General features: G+C 43.7%; 1 protein-coding gene across 4 annotated transcripts in view; it reads right to left on the reverse strand.

Moving 5' to 3' along the window:
• The window catches only part of Ankrd44 (ankyrin repeat domain 44), a 286,842-nt gene that overhangs the window by 223,307 nt on the left and 41,698 nt on the right, over positions 1 to 21,837 (reverse strand). The window contains exon 1 of one of the 4 annotated variants that reach the window (XM_029478052.1): positions 19,513 to 20,135. The exons of 2 other annotated variants lie outside the window; for them this stretch is intronic. The gene's annotated coding sequence lies outside the window, so the exon portion shown is untranslated. Of the gene's footprint in view, positions 1 to 16,746; positions 17,731 to 19,512; positions 20,136 to 21,837 lie in introns of those variants that run through there. One more of the 4 variants, XM_029478062.1, reaches the window with a different exon arrangement.

Below are 21,837 nucleotides of genomic sequence, written 5' to 3' on the forward strand. Positions count from 1 at the left end.
GCACCTTTCTCACTGCCAAGCGGGTATAGCTAAATGTATTTCAAATAGTTTGTGCCCTATAACCATTGTTAGGGAATTAAAAGAGCTAACCTATAAGAATTTATTACAGTGCTGCTTCTGTTCTAGCCTCATTTAAGAAATACATTTTCTATTAAAAGCTGGTAACTGGAAGAGCCTCTTTGACATGGCTGTGTCGATGCTTAACTTGGACATTTTTTGTTTGCCTTGTCTTTTCTCTATATAAAAATACCAACACCAGTCTTTTCTTAAAGCCTCGTAGAAGTTTTAAATACACCTTCAATTTCCTTCCACCCTTCTCCATCCCCAGGTAAGGAGTATAGGAGCTAGTAGCAATTGTAAACCTGATTGTTAGACACAGATTCAAGTACCTCTCACCAATACACAAGTCACTTAACAGCCACCATAATGAATCAAAGCTGTTATAGACCAGTGGCTGGAAAATACAAAGCAAATTCAAAGCTTATCCCGCACCCAGGAGTAGAATACAGCACAGCTCTGAATCTCACCCAGCTGCCCTGGCCCTAGAGAGGATTAGCCAAAGCTCTCAGGGTGCCATGGAGAGGGGAAGGGGAGGGGGAGGGGAGAGGCGACCTTGGCTTTGGGTGGACTCTGGCTCAGTTGTGTCACATGGTGGATTTGAGAGGCTGAAGATTTTGAGCAGAGAGAATTTCTGTGGAAACCTCTAGTATCAGGTTTTGTGTCACGTGTATTTATTTTTCTTTTGGTATTCAAGTATAAACTATAAAATAATCTAGCCTAATTCATGTATAGTTGATCATTTTAACTAAGTAAAAAGAACATTAAGTTTAGGCTTTTCTCCTTCACTACATTTCATAATAAATCTACTTTGGCGAATCTGGTTCCCAAGGAAGAATCACTGACAATGGAATTTTAACCCAGAAACAGAACTAATGGTCTTACATTCATCAAAATCCAGTGTTCTCTCTTTAAAAAGAACTTGGAGGGTAATGTGGTTAGAATTCTCGTGTTTGTTCTTCTAGTCCTATGAACAAGTTCCCCCAGAGTGAAAATGCAGACCTGCACACAAGCCCTTTCTGGATGCGGTAAACTCTCTACAGATCTTCCTTCCATCCTTGATGTCTCAGAACAGAAGTGCTCTTCATGGCCTTCCCTGGAGAATCAGCCTTACAAGTCAATGACAAAAATGTCAATATCTCTAATAACAGTTTTATGTTTTCCAAGACAAACACAATCAGTGTCCTTCACTACAGTGAGCCATCCATGCACAAGGCCCTTGGTGAGCGACCAGCAATATGTGTTTTTAAACTATGTTAGAACTGAATGGGACTTTAGAGTTGATCTAACGCAGGCTGTACATTTGAGTCCCAGGATAGCTTTAACAAGGCTGAAGCCAAGGGAAATCCCAACCAATCATCAATTAAACCATCTGTCAAAATTCGCCAGGTGATTCTGGTGCACTGTGAAGGCCACTGGCCTGGTCCAACAACTTCTTTCTGCCGTAAGGGCCCCTGAGGCTCAGAGCTGTCACATGACATTCCTAAAGTCACACAAGCAGGATTAGGACCCACATCATCAGGCTCTTTCTTCTCTGTTACATCCCCCTCTTTCATTTCTATTTCTCCTGACAAATCTCAGCGCTTGGGCCTGCTGAACTGAGAGCTATCAGAAACAATCTCTTCACCAATCAGTTCACAGCCGCCTTTATGCCCAGGAGTTTGCTGTGCACATGATAACTAACTCACCCTGTGAGGCAGGGCTCACTGCCCCTGCCATGCTCACCCCAAAACAGTGGCCTGGTTTTCAATTTATATTAATGGCTCCCTTTATTGCTTCCACCAACCACTGTTCCACTGATAGTTCTCTTTCAGAGAAATAATAACAACTGCTTCAAAAAAAAAAAAAAAAAAAACTTCATTTGATGGTAAATTGAATTTCTGGTGCAAGAGTGAACTAAAAGCCTTCATATAAAGAAATGGCTTCAGGGTAACTTCTCAAGGAGAGGATAATTTGCTGACAGTGAGTGGCCTGGGGCCTTGTGTTGAAGAGAGCTGAGCATAGGGCCACAGAAGCAGTGCAGGGGCCTGCAGAGGGGCCTGCTGCATGGCTGGCCTTGCCCAGGGTCTTCTGCACAGTGAGCCTACACAGCTGCTGCAGCAGACACTTCTTGATAAGCACAGCCTGAGGAGAGACACCTCTGAGAGGTCACATCCCTCAGATGTCCTGCCTGACCCAGTGTGCTCAAATACGACCAGATTATTATTATACATGATCAGAAAAGTGTTCACTTTACTAAAATATAACATATTAAAGACAAAGAGAAAATGGAAGGCTGACCTATGAGAAAGAAGCATCAAACATGACAGGATTAAAAGAAACCTGGACCACGAATCCAAAGACGTCAATCCAGCCCCGCGCCTGCCATTTATGGTGAACCTCGAGAAGTCTGCACTTCCTCGTAGACAAGGCTGCGATAGTATCTATCTAAACATACACACCCCATGTGTGGGTTATAAAGACCAAATTAAGGTAATTGATATAAAAACATACTTCTAAATCCGCACGTGAAGAATAAGAGAGTAAAAGAAATGGATGAGCAGAAGACAAAGCACTCAGTACCGAAACCAGGAGGGTGAGATTGTGAGGAGCAAGCCACACAGTAGCCAGAGAGACCTGGGGTCCTGTCTGCACACAGACAACCTGGGCATTCTCGCCATGCCATGGAAAACATGGTGTTCATTACTCTGGTAGGCTGACAAGGCTTGAATACATTAATCATGGAAATCATTTCTCTCAGTGCCAGCATGTGCTAAGTGCTTAACAAATGTTACCTGTTGGTCATGATTGAGGAGCAGTTACCATGGTGACCATCGCATCCCTTACCCTACAGGGCAGGGGTGAACCCTGGGAACCAGATTTGTCTGTTGACACATAGAAAGCACTGGGTGTGTGGACCTCATTCTTTCAGCCATTAGCTCTCCCTTCTGGTAGACACAGAAACAGTAAAAGACGTTGTTTCCAAATTCTCTTTCTTCACCAAGAGATTTTTTTTTTCTTAAGCCTGACCTAAGTCATTAGGTGAGAAGAGTAAGTATCAGAGAGACTACAAGAGTTCAGGGTAACTACCTCCCATCTCAGCCACAGGCTTGCCTTGTTAAATAGTCAGCAGGTTTCTCAAGGCAAATGCGGGAATCTTTAGTATAAGTCGTATGTGCTGCCAGATCTGATTGCCAGGTCAGGGTAGCTGGTGGAATCTGGCTAACTATGACTATCTTAGTTTTCAGATATAAGAAAAGGAAACAGGCAGCTAGCTGTGTTCTAGAAGTCTCTGTGACTGGCAGTGTGGGACAGTGTGTGGCAGTGTGTGGCTGTGTGTGGGGTCTGGCTGTGTGTAGGATGTGGCTATGTGTGGCAGTGAGTGGCTGTGTGTGGCAGTGAGTGGCAGTGAGTGGCTGTGAGTGGCTGTGAGTGGCTGTGTGTGGCAGTGTGTGGCTGTGTGTGGCTGTGTGTGGCAGTGAGTGGCAATGTGTAGCTGTGTGTGTGTGTGTGTGTGTGTGTGTGTGTGGCAGTGTGTGGCAGTGTGTGGCTGTGAATGGCTGTGTGTGTGGCAGTGTGTGGCAATGAGTGGCTATGAGTGGCTGTGACCCTATGACACATTCACTTCAATAAAGAAACATAAGGTGGGAAAACTACACACAAAAAAAGTGCATGGAGCATAGGCAGATGTTTCAGTGGGTAAAGGCATTTGCCACACGAGACCGACAATCTGAGCTCGATCCTTAGAACTCATAGAGGTGGAAGGAGAGAGTCTCTGACCTCCACATTGCTCCATGGATGCACACACCCACGGTCTACACCCGCACAGAAATAAATACAGTTTAAAATTAAAAGGCACCAAACATTTACTTAACATGCCTTTTCATGCAAATCACAAAAACATAAAATACAACTAACATTCTTCTCAGAAATACAAAATCATTAGCTGAGTTTCTTAACAAAAACTCTACAAATAATACAGCCTTGGGTGTAGGAACTTAGGATAGGAAAGTGAGAAAAAAAAAATGAACCTAGATAATCCACAACCTCTCAGAAACAAGGCCAGGTCTTCAGGTTCACACTTTGTCCATACATTTTCCTGTCTGTGCATAAAATTAAACATTCTCTCAAAAAAAAAAAAAAAATATCCCTCACTAATTACATCCTTAAAGAGCACAAGAGAGCACTGAAGAGATGGCTCAGCAGTTAAGAGCACTGGCAGCTCCTGCAGAGGACCAGAATGCTATTCCCAGCACTCACAAGGTGGTTCACAACCATTTAACTACAGTTCTAAGTGACGTGACGCCCTCTTCTGGCCTCCATAGGCATTGCAATCACATGATATACATTTATGCAGGCAAAACACACAAAATAAAAACCTTTTTTAAAAAAAAAATAACTGATGCTTAAAGATATAATGAATTAAATGATGGCAAGTTTCCCCTTTTAGTTGCCAAACATTAAGACATATGAAAACATAATGCAAGATTTCCTTAATACTAACAAATGAGATTTATGGGGCACTTACATTATACTAGGCAATCCCTAAAGTCCATACATAAATTAACCCCTCTAGCGCACACAACTCCTCCATTAGGTGGGTATAGTAGTTGTCCCAGATCAAAGGTCTAGTGAGGTCAGATATCTTACCCACACAGTAGGTGAAAAGTCACACAGTAGGTAAAACGCCAGATGAATCTAGCACCAATGTAGCAGGGCTCTAGACTCCAAGTACTTAATTGAGTTGTCTGGGTTTTGTGTGTGGTGTGGTCTCATTTAGCCCAGGCTGACCTGGAACTTCACAATGTAGTCAAAGATGACCCTTGAACTGCCGACCTTTCTGCCTCTGCCTCCCAGAATAGGTGCATAGCAACCCAGTTTCATGCATTACTGGTAATGATTCCAGGACACTACACAAGCGGGGAGAACCCTCTATACCCTCAACCCTGCAGTCCGACTTCCTAGCCACCTTGCAATAGTGGCCACTTAGCAGAGGCCCAACTCTGCTATGACAAACTCTAAAAAGAAACCGCAGAGCCGGGCGTGGTGGCACACACCTTTAATCCCAGCACTTGGGAGGCAGAGGCAGGTGGATTTCTGAGTTCGAGGCCAGGCTGGTCTACAAAGTGAGTGCCAGGACAGCCAGGGCTACACAGAGAAACCCTGTCTCAAAAAACCAAAAAAAAAAAAAAAAAAGAAAAAAAAAGAAACCGCCTTGTACTCGTTCATCCCAGGGCCATGAAAGATACACAGAAAGATACAGTGAATGCTGAGGCGGTTATAAAAAGGATCTATCAGGCAAGAGTCACAACACCCCTGAGTGAGCTGAGAAACAAGCGCTGATTAGAATAGAAATAAAATAATGCATGTCCCATACGCCAAGACAGGACGCTGCTTGGAAAGTGGCATGTCATTATTACATGTGGCCAACACCAGTCCTCCAGGATGATGCGCTGCCTGTGTTTAGGTCTTACTTAAAGATTTGGCTGCCAAGAGTTCTGAAAATGGTTGATACGGCTGCCTTTCCCGCAGAGCACCATAAGCCACGGGCTTGCCAGAATTAAATAAAGGGCTGACTGTTCTCCCAACTCCTGTCTTAAGATGTCAGCATCCGAACCGTGTGGGGAATCAGGCAACTATGAACTCAACGTTCAGGAATCATTCGGCCGGCGCTGCCACCAGAATCCCTAACACAGTGACCATAGACCCACCCGTCCAAAGGCCAGCTGGGGACAGAGTCAAACAGGAATCCTTCACACAAGTTTCTGAAGAGGAAAACTGTGTGGAATTAGGAGAGGAGACAGCTCTGTCCTAGGCACTGCCTGCTGTAGAATCAGGCCATGAAGCAGACACCAGGATGACAAAAGAAAAGAAACACTATAAGCCCTGGCCACATGCAATCAGTCTCCAGAAGAGTTATGTAATCATTAGAGTTAACTTATACACTCTGCCTCTGTTGTCTGCTCATGGTCTCCAGTCTGTCCTCCTAGTGGCTACACTGTATCCCAGAACCTTGGGGTGAGGTTCCCTGCTAGATCCTGGGCTGCATCCTCCAAACTAAGAGAGACATGGTAAAGAGCACCTGGGAGATTCAATAGGGACGAGAGAGTAGTCACATACACAGGGTCTGGGAGGGGACATATACTGTCCAGAACTCACTTATCTGCCCGTCCCTCTGAAAGGAAGACTGCAAAATGGGCCCAGGAGGAAAAGGGTCTGATGAAATAGAGTGTTAGTGCTGTCACTCAAGAAGGGGGGAGGAAGCCAGTCTAGATTTCTCAAAACTAGACAGATGGCCCGAGTCACTGTCATAGGCCGTGCTTCTTAAGGAGAAACTCTGCTATGGCTGAGATTTCAACCAATTAATGCTGTCCTACCCCACAAACCCCTCCATGGCCCTAGCAGCATGGATGGCAGCCCCACGTTCCTCAGGACCAACAGTGCTCGGCTAGAGGCAAGCACAACAGTGCACGAGTTAGCTGACAACACAACCTCACACGCACAAGCTCTAGGAAGCTGCGCCTGTGACAGCCGCACAGGGGAGATCACATGACCTGAACGCTCCATAAATGTCTCCTATCCATGCTCCAAAAACATGGCACCCACTGGGAGGCAGGCACAATTCCAAAGGCACCTGTCATTCAAGACCAGTCTACACAGGAGAGAAACCTCTAAGAGTCCAGACAGCAATCCCTTGCCTCCTTGGAAAGTTTATAACTTCAGTTTCTACTCAGCGAAGCCAGGTAGAATGAGGGGTAATGGGTAAGACTACTCAGACTGTCTCTGAAAAAGCCTACATGTCAGGGATCCACGCCCATAATTATTAACAACAGCTTCCAAGTCTGCTAACACATCACCTGTGCGCGTGCTGGGCCTGTCTGCAGATGCAGTCAGCTCTTCCCAGACTGCCGCTCAGCCCACTCCCTCCTAGAAAGAAGCCACTGCTGAAGGCAGGGTGCCCATCTGGCCCACGCAGCAGCCAGGCTGAGAGGCCCCTCTGCTGCCTATGTTTCCTCCTCACCTTTCCCTGCTAGGGTCCACGGTAGAACCCAGGCAGGTTTGACCAGGAGAACACAGCCCCACCCACTCTGACTCTGTCCTTTGCTAGCTCTGTGACTCTTATGCCACCAGTCTCCTTCCTGTGTTGAGCAGCAGTGATACCTGCCACACCTCACCATTGCCCTTTGAAGCTCAAGGATGTAAACTACTGAGAAGCAGTCTGAAATGTATGCCATAATTTCTTCCCAGATACTGAGTACCTCCAACCAATATAGTCACTAGAAAATACCTAGTTCGGCCCTTTACCCATGGCTCTCCTGTGGGGAACTACAGATTTCAGCTTCAGTTCATGATCTCTCCCTCCCTCCCACCTCCCTACCTCCCTCCCTCTGCTCTCCCTCTCCTACCCTTGTCATGCTTGCTCTCTCTGCTCCCTCTCCCTCTCCTCCCCCTGCTTACACTCTCCCCCTCCCTCTGTTCTCTCTCTCCTCCCCTGCACTCTCTTCCTCCCTCCCTCCCCTTTCTTCCCATCTCCTCCCTCAAGACTAAAGAAGGGTGAATGCTATATTACTAGAGAATCCACTACACGAGCAAAATTACTTTTACTTGAGTATTCTGAATCCAAGTACTTATTTGGCTATTTTATGTTTAAAGGGACTCAAAACCAGTTTAAAATTCAATCTTTGGGAGCTGAGGATATAGTTCAATGGTAGAGATTGCCCTAGCATCTGCACGGACATGTGCTCAGCTCTCTGTGAAGGCCCGACCTCTGCCTTCCAAGAGCTTTAGAAGAGGCAAGAATACTATATTTCTAAAAAGTCATTACAAGATAATGCATAATAGGTGGATGGATGGATGAAGACAGACAGACAGATTTCTTGTTTCAATTCAGTCCTATAATGCTGAAACCTGCTTTGGTACCTGCACGTCAGTAGTTCCTAGCCGCCTGCTACCAGAAGTGTGGCTCGTATCCTTATTATGGACCTCCTAAAGGAGTTTCACATTCTTTCTCTATTTATCACAAAAACAGTCTTGACCTCAATCCTGAACTACTAATCTCTTCCTGCAACAAACTACTTAGGGGCGGGGAGTCTCTGAGGGGGAAAAATAGAGAGAAAAGGGGAAGGGAAATGTTCTAGTGACTTACAGAAACACAGTCCCCCTGGGGAGGATCACTATACAAACAGCCCCGAGTTTACACTGGAGGGAGGCAGAGAGGAAGGAGGAAGGCCCACTACTCTGTCCTTAACTAACAGCAGCAGAGACATCTGCATTCAGAAATATTAGAGACAAAGCAGGGAGTAGCAAGACGCCAGTGTTACACTACAAGTCGAGGAGATTGAAGGAAACAAAGTGTTCTTTGAGGCCAGCAGGCAGAGGGAGCAGCTCTGTGACTGAGCTGAGGAGAGGCTGTGGAGACCCGTTTCTACACCAAACGCAACTCTTTTTAAGTCACTTGCTATCGATTGTGGGTCTTGCACAATAGCTGACTGTCTTATTTTATCCCTGAGAATAGAGCTTTGTTCTTGTACAGTGCCTCACCCTCAAATACTTCAGTGCGAGCTACTATGCCTAGAGAAAAGGCACAAAACACTATGTTTGTTCAAAACAAAAAAGGAACAGATTATTAAATCATCTTTTCTATGAATCTGTTGATCTATAAGTAAAACACATTTACAAAAACAGCCACTCCCCTGCCTCTGCTCTTCTCACTTTCTTTGACATTCATTAACTTTAAAAGTATCATTTCAGCATTGCTTGGGTTCCCAAACAAAATTGTCTGTACTCACGCTACTGTGAAATTCATCTCTGTAAGAAAGGGTTGTACTCAGACAACATGTGCTCACAGACACTTCCTAGCATTTGAATTCTCAGTGCACAGAAGGGTTGGGGTTTTGGCACCTCAGCACCAACCCCATGTGTGCCCACCTACCCTTGCACGTGCCTGAATGAACAGCCACGTGAGACGAGAAAGCACCACAGAGAAGATCGCATTGACCAAACTGCTGCCAACTACACATGCCAGACCTTCACTCCCAACAACACAAAAGCTCAGACGCTTTTCAATCTGCTTGCTGTAACTCTGGCTGCTCTAAAATCAGTTCTGAACCAAAGACAACGCTTAATTCCCTACATAAGTGACTGAGCAGCAAGCAAGCTCCCGTCGTTCCCACTGCTTTTGCTTGCCATGAGCCAACCACCAACTACCTACCTTTCCCCTCCTGAAACTGCCCCAGCTCCCTCCCTCCTCAGAGCATACTTACAGACCATTCCCTCAGTCTAGGACATCCTGCACACTCTTCCGACAGAGTTTAAGCTGATTCACTTTCAGACACAAGCCCTACAATGACCCTGATTCTGGGTCATTGAGATGACTCAGTGGACAAAGAAACCTGAGCCGTGACAACCTGTGTTCAATCCCCAATGCCCAAAAGGAGAGACTGCAGGGACAAAAATGGGAAAGAGACTGAAGGAAAAGGCAGTCCAGTGACCAGCCCAACTTGGAATCCAACTCATGGGGAGGCACCAAGGCCTGACACTATTACTAACGCTATGGTGTGCTTACAGACAGGAGCCTAGCACGGTTGTCCTCTAAGAGGCCCAACAAGCTGCAGACTGAAACAGAGACAAATACTTACACTCAACCAATGGACAGAAGCTTGAGTCCCCTGTGACTGAACTAAGAAAAGGCTGGAAAAAGCTGAGGAGGAGGGTGACCCATAGGAAGATGAGCAATCTCCCGGACCCCTGCGATCTCTCAGACACCGAGCCGCCAACCAGGCAGCACACACTAGCTGATATGAGGCCCCCAACACATACAGTAGAGGACTGCCTGGTCTGGCCTCAGTGAGAGAAGACACACCTAACCCTCCAGAGACTTGAGGCTCCAGGGAGTAGGGAGGCCTGGCAGAGGTGAGGTGAGCGGGTGGGGACATCCTCTTGAAGAGAGATGAGGAACTGTGGGAGGATGGACTGGGAGGGGGTTAATGACTGGACTGTAAAAAGAAAGGTAATAAAAAATAATAAAAAAATGAACTTGGGGGAAAAGGCTTTTACAATAATTCTAAAAACATATGTGTTAGTGCAAAGTTACAAGTTTTGCAGTTTTTCTCTTAACCTGGCTAGCTCCCAAATAATTGAGATAGGACTATTAGATTTATTTAACAGCTTTAAGGCACAACTGAGCAATTAATCTACTTCAGCCCTCTAAACCAACCTGGCTACCTCCCAGCCAAAATCCCTGAGATCCGTGCATTTTAGGACTGATCCGGCTCTCCCTGCTCCAGGTGTATTCTCAGGGTGTTTTCTGGACCCTCTTCTAATGGCAAATCGTCCCCGCCCCCCTCCTTCTCCCTCCCATTCCCCTGGCTGGGAGGAAGTCCAGCCCTATGCTTCCCTCTGCTCAATCATTGATTGATCAGCTTCTTTATGGACCAATCAGGGAATATTTGGGGAAGAATGTTTATATAACACTGAGACAGGAGATTCTCAAAATAAGGATTGCAACCAGATATGATGGCACAGAAATCGGCATATGAGTATTTACATAGTGCACAATAACATTATGCCTACAGGCATGCTTTTCCCATTGTGTTTCTCTTCCCCAATAATTTAAAAGATCTTTTGCTTCTGTTGTGCTAGGGATTGAGCCCAGGGCCTTGTGTACACCAGGCAAGGCCTCTACCAAGTCCTTTTACATGTGTTGTCTTGGTTCACCTTTCTTTTTTGACTCATCTTTTAAAAAAAAAAAAAAGATTTATTTATTACATGTAAGTACATTGTAGCTGTGTTCAGACACACCAGAAGAGGGCGTCAGTTCTCACTACAGATGGTTGTGAGCCACCATGTGGTTGCTGGGATTTTAACTCAGGACCTTCGGAAGAGCAGTCAGTACTCTCAACCTCTGAGCCATCTCTCCAGCCCCCTCACCTTTCTTTTTTGATTCACCTTTATTTTTTTTTTACTACTTTATATATAAAAACTGGATAGGTCAAAACAGCTTTACTTAAATTTTATTATTCATTTCTCTCATTCATATGCCAAACGCCTGTTACCAGGAAATGTGCTGATTAGTGTTAGAGAATCCATGAGCATGAACTCCTCTTCTTCATGACAAGTTCTTTTAGTAGGTAATCATCCAGCTAAATGCACTACTTTGTCTCCTGGCTCACATTTGAAAGGCCTCTCCTGCCAACTCGCTAAGCTGTCCCCATCCCCAAACAGTATCCCCCCTTCCGTACAGCTGAGAGGGACATCAATGCTCAATGGGACAGAGGACATGCCTTGTGTTCATGAGAATCTTGCCACCTAGCCAGAGACTGACAAGTCTCACAGTTACCTCTGTACATCTCTCTAAAGGACAGGATGTGCAAGCCGACCTCAGTTGCAGGTCAGGCATCAGACATGTCCATCCAGCACTACATTCCACTGTAGCTCACATCTGTAAGAGCCATCAATAGGCACAAGTTCTTTACTTGTGTGTTCCTTATTTTCACATCCACAGTCCATGACAGAAACAATTTAAATGGGGAAATGCTTATTTGGACCCCATCCATCCGTCATGGAGGAAGGATGTGACAGAATTCAAGGCTATAGGAACAAGTAGCAGAGACTCCTTACAGTACAGTGGACCAGGAACACAAGAGGGGAACAGAGCTGTCATTCAAAGACCCAGGGCTAGTGACCTACTTCTACCAGTTAGGGCCCGGACCCTAAAGGCTCCACACCCCTACAAAACACCACCACTGGGTGGTGGACAACCATTCAGAGCATGGACAAGTAGGAGGCAGTTCAGACACAAACCATAACCTTTTTAAAGCCAGCAAAAGGCTCACCAAATAAACAGAAAACACGTCAGCTTGGAAAAAGGGCATTGCCCTGCTCTACTCACAGACACACTGGAACAACTCAAAGCAGGGCATCCCTCAGTCACCCTGAACAAGTATCCTAGTGACACCCTAACAGCCTACACTAGGAAAGTTCAACTATGAGATAAGATGCCACAAATAGCCAAAGAGAAACAGAATTACTATACTGTAGTGTTTTCTGTATACATATGTTCACTGAATACATATATGATCCTACTTCACACTGCTGAATCCTTCTTAAAAAGTCACCATTCCAGAGCTGGTGAGATGGCTTAGTTGGTAAAGATGCTTGCCACAAAAGTCCAACAACATGACTTCAATCTCCAGAGCCCCTATGCCTAAGTTTGGTTTCTGTTGCTCTGATAAACACCAAAAGCAGCTTGTGAAGGGAAAGGGCTTATTTTGTCTTAGAGACTGCAATCTATCTTTGCAGGAAGCCAAGGCAGGAACCTGAAGTAGAAACCACAGAGGAAATACTGCTTATTGGTTTGCTCCCAGGCTCAGGTTCAGCTACCTTCATTATACAGCCCCAGCCCACCTGCATAGGGTGGCTCCACCCACAATAGGCTGAGCCCTCCTACATTAGTTAGCAATCAAGAAAATGGATATGCCCATAGGTCAAACTGATAGAGGCAATCTCTCATCAGAGCTTCCCTCTCCCCAAGTGTGTCAAATTGACAACGAAGATTGACCACCACATAAAGGTAGAAAGTGAGAAATGACCTCAAAGAGTTGTCCTCTGATCTCCACATGGACATACAGTGATAATCAATAAATTTTAAGCCACCATCCCAGACAACACCAGTGAGGAACACTTTAGGGGGCAGAGGCAGGCAGATTTCTGTAACTTTAAGGCCACCCTTGTCTACTTAATAAGCTCCAGGTCAGCCAAGAGTGCATAATGAGGCCTGAGGGAGGGGCTTTTAGAGAACTGAGGAGACAGGAAATCCAGTGTCTCAGATTTGAGCACAGCTTTATATTAAAACCAAAATAAATAAACACAACAAAGTCTTTTATAAATAAAAGAAACTTGGATTTTAATTTAAAACAAACTTGAACTTCATAAAACATCATAACCAAAAGCAAAGCAATTTGAGAAGGAAAGGGTTTATTTCAGCCTATAGTTTACAGTCCATCACAGAGGGAGGTTAGGGAAGAAACACTAGGCAGGAAATGAACAGAGGCAGTGGAGGAATGTTGCTTACTAGCTTGCTCACCATGGCTTGCCCTCTGCTGGGGGGTGGGGGGAGCACTACCCTCAGTGGACTGGGTCATCCCACGTCAATGATTAATCAAAAGGATACTCTCAAGATTCTGTACAAGCAATACAATGGAGGCATCTTCTCAACTGTGGGTCTTCCTTCTATGTAACTCTAACTTGTAAAAAGTTGACAAAAAAAGCTAACCAGGATGGACCTGAACCCTAAATTTACTTAGTACTAACTCAGTCCGCTTAAGTTAGTGGGGCTTTACCAAAACTAATGTATTAAGACATGAGTTAAGGTCACAAAAACCTACAAAGAGGATGGTTGCTATCTGTATGGGGTGATGTAACAAAATACCTCAGAGTGGGTAATTTTATAAACACAAAATGTCATGTTATCAATTTCAGGGAAGATGAAATTGCCTTTTCTAAATAGCAAAAAACAAGTCTACTAAGAGAAAAATCTGTGTGACTTCCATTACACAGATCTAACTGGAAATTGAAAATAAGACTTAAAAAAAAATCCCTTTTTTGTTTCCTTTTTTAAAAAGAAAAACACTTTATAGAAAAAAAAAAAAAAGTCATGGCTCACAGCTCTGGAGCCTGGAAAGTTTAAGAGCAAGATGCCAACAGATACAGTGTCTGGTAGTGGCCCCTCTCCCCATTCTCCATGCATCCACACATGACCAAGGAGCCAGGCTGTCTCAAGTGTTTTCCATTGGGACCCAAATCCCATTCATGAAGACAGAGCTCTCTGATCCCCTCCATAGAGGCAGCACTTCATACCGCCACAGTGCAAAGGAACTTTCAACATTGGAATTTTGGGCATGTACAAATTTTCGAACCACAGCAAGGAGATGGGAAAGATGTACAGCCCCCAAATCAAGGGGCTAATGATCAAACAGCTTTACGAACAAGCATGGGATAACTTACCGTGTGTCAACGAGGAATACAAACATACAATGACACATACAAAGACCAGCAGGAAAAGACCCCCATCTTAGGCTAAAACACAGGAAAGTGGCTTAGCATTCCTCACAGATCTGAGCCATTCTTCCAAAGCAGGAAGAGATGAAAACTAACATTCCTGGCTGTAATTGACAGAAGGAGCAGCTGCTGGTAAAGTTTCAGGTCTTGTGACAGCTCGTGTCTAAAAGAGGAATTTTTAAATAAAGTAATTTTCAAATTGCATCAACAAGACTCTCTTGAACAACTCACACTGGTATTATAGAGGAAAAATGTGTACCTCACGGAATACAATTGACACTTACAGTAAAATACTTCCTATTTCTTATTAACTTGGTAGCAGGTGTCACCAGCCAAGGGACTGTGGGGATACATATAGGAGCAGTGACTGTTATTAACCTCCCTCTTGCCCCTGATATAATTCGATAATAACCTTTTCTAGTCATTGTCACCAGGGTGGGAAAGAACTGCAACAAAAGACCATGCATGTCTGACACTGGAATTCATACATCCATCAAAACCATTGCCAAAACAATAGAAAGTCAGAAGCTGGGGAACATTATAAAATCCCAAGAACAACTTACTAGTCACCTTCTACCACAGCGAACCCAGCCAATGTCCAGTTTCGGCTTGACACTGTGGTAAAGAGCCCACCCTTCCTCCAGAACAGTCATGTTAACCATCTCATTCATCATCTGACCCAGGTTGATCCGTTATAGTCTCTTCCCAGCAAAGGCACATGTATGTGTGGCAGACTGTGGGTGGCCAATCCTGGAGGGATACACAGGAGGCTTTCTTTCAGAAAAAAAAAAAAATCTATGAAAAGTTTGTTTTTCAAAGCAGATAAAAGCTAAAGGGTTCACAGACAAGATTTCACCCGATTGAAGTAAGATGTATAGATGAGAAGCAGAGAGAGAAGGCAGGGAGGGAAAAGCATCTTGGTTTCTCCCTCAAAGCCCAACAACTAAGGTTGCACTGCCTAGTGATGAGCAGAACACAGTCACGTGAGCCCTGATATGATCCAGCCTTTGAAGAACGTGGAAGGAAAGATTGAGAGCCACCTGTAATCACATGAATGCCTGCATCCTGCCACGAATGACGCTGCGTTTCTCAGCTCAACCTGTCAGACAACCCTCCAACTGGGGCTTAAATTCTGAGTGCCCACTGCTGCTCAGGATCCCATTTTCCAGAAACACAAACTTATACACAGAGTGGGCTGGTAACTTGCTCATGGCTCTTCCCACAGTACAATAGGCCCTCCCATATCAATTATGAATTAAGAAAAAGCCCCCGCAGTCATGCCCACAGGCCAATCTGATGGGGGTAATTCCTCAATTGATGTTCTCCCATCCTAGGTGACCCTACTTTGAGTCAACTTGACAAAAACTAAACAATACCCTTATTGCAGAGGAAGAAGATTCTCTGGACAGAATAGAAAGAAACTTAAAACGGGGTGCCATGTGATATCCACAGATACTCAACTCTGTGTGTGAGAGTTGGTGGAGGCACTGGGGTTGAATACGAGTTTTGCTTTTTGGGAAGACTATTTTTATCCCGTGTGGAGAGTTAACTCTACTAAACATATAATAATGTAACAATTTTAATATGTTAACATGATAATTTGGAGATATACAAACACACACACACAAGAAATGATATACAGATCACTTTGGTTACCAAAATACTGCTAGAAATGCAGTTGACAGGGAATTTTTATCAAGTCACTTAAGCTTCCTGAATAAGGCAGGATTCTGTCTGTGGAAGAACTGGACCTTTGCAATTCTGTCCACTCGGCATGATGCAGAAGCCAGTGGCCAGCAGCAGTGGCCAGCAGCATTCAAACATGCCACTGGGAATCCAGTGTTTTCTACAACAGAGCAAAGAAAAAAACTTCACTTCCTACTTACCTTAGATATGTAATTTCAGCAAACTCAGCCACTGAAACACACAATCTCTTCATCAGCTGCACTAAGGTTTATTTTTAAACACATAGTCAAAATATTTAAGGCATTCTCTTACCACAGCTGCAGCTGGGCCATCAATTACAGAGCTAAGGTTTACATTCGTTCTCACCAAAATGCCTTACACTGTTACAACATTTATTTTGAGAATATTTTTTCTGCTGATAATTAAAGCACACAAGCTCCTCCATACTTTAGTTTTATTACGATGTAGTTTCAAAGAATGTCTAGGTATAAATTACACGACCCGTTACTCATTAAGGCTAAATTTTAAAGTATTATATGATGAGAAGTTTATATTTAAATAAAAAGACATTCCAGAAATATGAATCTATTCTGAACTAACTTTTTCTGATGGCATAGTTTTTAGAGTGTTGCGTTAATTAATTAAATTGATTAAAACTATTCCATTAGGTCCTGGAAAGATGTCTCAGCAGTTAAGGCACTGGCTGCTCTTCCGGCGGACCTGGGTTTGGTTCCCAGCACCCGCATGGCAACCCACAGCCATCCATAACTCTAGTTCCAGGGAATGCAATGATCTCTTCTGGCTTCTTCAGGTACCGGGTACATACATGGTGCACAAACATACATGCAGGCAAAGCATCCATACACATAAAATAATTATTAAAGTACTACAGTAGACCATGTCAATCAAACATCCCTGGGGTAAGGTATTGTTGCTACAATAACAGAATAGTCAACTAAAATTTACCTAAGCAACTTGGACAGTTCTCTCTTGAGAGGCCAGACAACCCAGGCTCTGTGATGTCCATCGGAGGTCCAGGCTCACCCACCTTCCGGCTTTATAGTCATGGTTGGTGACAACCATCCCCTTGTGACTCAAAGATGGCTGTTAGAAGAACACACCATCACGCAAAAAGGTCCGATGTAGACGAGCTGAGTACAGAGATACAAGGGCGACCTAACTCCCTCTACTTCTCTCTTGGTATACAGGATAAATATCTTTCCCAGAAGACCTCAGCTGACTTTCCATTAAGTTTCATGGACCAGAACAGAATCTCATGCTCATTTCAAAGCAATTGGAAATAAATGAGAATAGGATGGTCACAATTAGCAAAGAAACCTTGTTCATTCCCTGGGGCTAGACACATTACAACTAGATGTCTGCAGGAGTCTGAGTTCTGTTAGCAAGAAAGGAAGGAACAGCAATCCAGATCACGCCCCCTCCCAAGTGGTATGAACACTAGCGTGTACTGTTGAACAGAGTATATAATAAAGTGTATTCTTATATATCAAATATGTATTATCCCATTTAACTATCACTAGCTTGGGACCATTATCATATCTATTTCTCAGATGAGAAAACTGAGGCATGGAGTGGTCATAGAGCTTTCCCGAGGTCTGTACCAAGGAAGATATATAAAGAGAATTAAAAGACCGGGAGCCAGCAAAAGTTAAATTTGAGCAGTGTGACTACAGACACAGCGGACTTTATGGTGGGCCTTTAAAAATATCTCCTAGTACTTATTGTTGAAGTATTTTTGAAAGGTTTTCCTCTTTTTTTAATTTTTATCTTATGTGAATATGCACTTTGCCCACATGTATGTCTGTACACAATGTATGTATATGCTGCCCACATAGGCCACAGGACAGTATTGGATCTCCCTGGAATTGGGAGTTACAGATATTTGTAAAGTGACGTGTGGGTGCTGGGGACTGAACCTAGGCCCTCTGCAACGACATCAAGTGCTCTGAACCTCTGACTGTGTCTCCAACATCAAATTTGAAATATTTTTAAATCCACAAAATATTGCTAAGAATCTAATTTTTTTTTCACTCTTGTAGAACGGGGAGGCACAAAGCCAGGGTCTCATTCATGCTAGGCAAGGGAGCCTGCAATGAGCTGCACCCCAGTCCTACATGTGCATACACACGGCTAAATCATGATAAAGATGTTTGCTTCGGGGTAGTTTGGTGGCTTGATACTAGGGGCTGAACCTATTGTATGCTAAGCACCTGTTCCTACACTGAGCTACACACCCTCCATACCTGACTATAGGCTTTACACTTGGATGGTGCTTTCTCCCAAGCCTTCACACACACTCACTCTCTCTTTCAAGCCTTCTCTCTCTCTCTCTCTCTCTCTCTCTCTCTCTCTCTCTCTCTCTCTCTCTCTCTCTCCTCACTCTCTCCCCTCACTCCCTCCCCCCTCTCATTCTTGAATGTCCTTGTAAATGGCTGAAAAATATTTTATATATTTTATTTACCCAGTGTTGGTCAGCTGGATTCTTTAAAATGTTTAGCATGAGAAATAAAAATACAACATTATCTTCACTCTTCTAGCTTTCTTGTTGAGGTTTTCTTTAGAATAAGTTCGAAAGAAAGGAATTGCGAGGTCAAGGGGGCTGCATTTGGATGACTTCCTTTATCCAAAGCCAATTTGCTCTCCAACAGAATGAAGCTAATTAACTCAGCTGCCAGAAATGTAAGAGGCTCCCCGCTTTCTGACGTCACCCCAGCTTCCTTTTATCCGTATTTGCATGTACTCAATGACCGTAATTTTGTTCTTTTAACTTCTTTGCAGTGTGGTGGGATTTTTCTCTGTGCATGTTGCTGAGGGTTTTCTCCAGTGAAAGTCTGAGTATTCTTTGCCCAGAATTCTTCCCGAGTCTTAGTCCTGTTGTGATTCAGAGATTTCAAAACAATGCTGGCATAATTTCATTTCTGCAAACTGCTTGAAACTGAATGAACAGTTGGTGCTGACAAGCACTGAGATAGACCCATACACTGGGATAGGCCCAAAGCCCAGCTGTTTCCTCCAACCTCCTAAATTTCAACAACTGAGGCAGGAATTTCAGTCTTAGTGTAGAATTATGAACAAGGATATTTCCAGTGCTGTGTATTTGCATCTCCACACTTGCCTTTGCTTTCACGGTCACTCTACACTTGGGGGACTATTCTGGGATAATTGCCATGGTCAGGCTTGTGCTTTTATCCTGAAATTGCTAGGTAAGTATGAAAATCAGAAGCAAACAACGATATCTTCCTATTTTGTTTTTTTTGTTTGTTTGTTGCTCAAATTTAAAAAAAAAAAAACTCAAAATACAAATTAAAAAAAAAAAAAGAGGAGAAATAAAGCACACATCATAGCCTGCACACACCAGAGCCTGCACACACCATCGCCTGCACTGTTTAGACTCCTCCACTGTGTCTATTTTTATTATATTGCTGTAACCTAAATATTTATTCTCAAACCAGAATCCCTGAGAGTGTTTTTAAAATACAGATTCCTATCCTACTGCCCCAGATCCAACCAAAATCTTTAGTTGCAGCCTACAAATCCACACTTTCAAAAATATTCCCCAAGTTTTCAAATATTTTTTCCTCAACCGTTCCCACTTTAAGCCTTAAGAACCATAAGCTAATATTTATGTTCTTACACGCCGCTAAGTATTTTTGCAGTGTTTGAGAAAGAGCTCCCAAAAGACAATTTACTCTTAACTAACCCTTTACCTACCCCGCAGCAGAGCCGAAGCAAATCTAACTCCTACGTAGCACATGAAGTCCCAAGCCGCCCTGCTGGACTTGGGACTTTTACCACGTGGTTTCAGGATCTACAACCTAATTGTAATTTATCTCCAGGATATTCCCTGAAGGTAAGAAATCAAGAACTCTTTGCTCTAGTATAAATTTTTGGTTGTGCTTTTTTCACTGGGTGTGTGTTTTGTTGTTGTTTGGGGGCATACTGTGTGTTTTGCTTTCTGGGACAGGGTCTATTTGGTCCTGAATGCCCTGGAACTAATGTAGACTAGGTTGGCCTCAAACTCAAGAGATCCACCTGCCTCTGCTCTGAGAACAGAGTGCCACCATGCCCAGTGGCTGGTTTATTTTTTTAAAAAACCAGTCAAAAATAACCAAAATCTCCCAGGGCGAAGGTGGGACATCCATTAATAATTTGTATTTTTCAAGATGTAGTGTGTTGTGGAAGCTACCCATGCTTTAGGGGAAAATAAATGAGAATCACAATCTGGTGGTACTTCCAATGTATCTATCAGTTGCCTTAAGCATTCCTTCCTGTCAGTTATACAGTATTCCTAACTTAGTCTAAGTTGTTAATAAACACAATAGTCAATGTATTCAGTAATGCTGATATGTGCATTATGCAATTATTATATATTACCTACTCATCCCATATATGTCAATAAAATGGTAGTTCAATAATGTCTCCAATAACGTCAACTTCTGTATTCTGAATTATACAAAGAAAAAAACTGAAAACGGGAAGGATACTAATACAGATGTTCTATTAAGTTGATTCTGTACTAACTCTCCAGGTCTGTCCATGTAGATGTTTCATCCCAAAAAGTATTCCAGCAGGGGCCCTAGCCATATGTGGATGAGGCGCTCGGGTTAGCTTACATTCTGCTGCCCTCGGAAAACGAAAACCATGCTGTATGAGGTGGGCTAGGAGCAGGTAGAGACGCTCTGTGAGCCTGCCTGCAACAAGATAGAAGAAAATTGTCCAGAGGCACACTGTCATCTCCAGCACAGAAAGGTCTTATTATTCCTCATCATTCTAGAAATAACATTTATGATCTACCCAGGGCCCTTGAGAGTTGACATTAATATTTCTTAGCTCAGCCACCCCAGTGGGAGTATTCTTTACCCAATTCTGCACTACACAGGAAGCAAATCTTCAGGCCCCATGAACTGAAACAAGCAGAGGTATTCAGTATCTTATTGCAGGGTCTCAGGTCAGACTTGTAGCTGGATCCTGTGACTGGACAGACTCTTCGGTATTTCTTAGGCTGTCCCACAAAAGACTCCTAATATCAGCGGAGCATGGTGGTCCACGTGTCCCCTCGTGGTTATCTTTAGAATGTTTGCAGATATTCTAGCCTAGTCCCTCAATATGGTTAGAAAAGAAACATGTATATTTGGGTTAATATCAAAAACTACATTTCTTTTAAAACTATGTCTAAAGCTGATATTCCATCATTGAAGAAAGGCGGAAAAAATAGAAACGCCAGAGAGGAAGGTGGGGGCAGAAAGGAGGGGGAGTGCTATAGAAGCCTCACTCCCTGGCATGATATATTTGCTGAACTTCTGAACGCACAGAAGATTAATTACTTGTACAAGACCTCTATAAGATTGGGCCTGCCACCCTGTCATGGGAGTTGGGGAGGGGGAAGGGACTCATAAGGCCTCACCTCTCCCTGAGTTCTTATACACAGAGGAGAGCGGATGGGCCAGGAGAGACATTTGCTCCAGTGATGCAGCCACTGGCACTATCCATGCTCCTATGAACTCCCACCCAGGCTCCTTCAAACAGCCCTATGGAAACTCCTTGAGTTGTTAGAAAGAAACAAAGAAGATATGGCAGTAGGAGGAAGACCAGCTGGGAAGAAGAAGATTATCAAGAGTTGGAGGGACGACAAGAGAGGGTAAAGAATGGGGAGGAATATGATTAAAATTCATTATGCACATGTATGTAAGTATCATAATGAAATCACACATTATGTGTCATTAGTCTATGCTAATAAAAATATCCCAGGTAATTAAAACTGATATTCCTAGAGAACATTTATACTAGATATCCAATGAGGTGCATATCTGTCATCTATGTTATTCAAAATGCTCAAGGTGCCATCTGTGAAACACATCCAAAAGCCATCCCTGAGAACCAGTCATCCAGTGTGCTGCCCAAAGGCCCTGGGCCAGAGCTGTCTAAACCAGGGAAACAGCCACTTTAGGGAAGCCAAGCAGGGTCCTAATATTGTGAATATGAGAGAGAGATGAACAGAGCAAGAGTTTCTCTCTCCTTGGCAGGTATTCCACTACT

Source organism: Mus caroli, chromosome 1 (genome assembly GCF_900094665.2).
Source record: "Mus caroli chromosome 1, CAROLI_EIJ_v1.1, whole genome shotgun sequence".
Taxonomy (NCBI): Eukaryota; Metazoa; Chordata; class Mammalia; order Rodentia; family Muridae; genus Mus; species Mus caroli.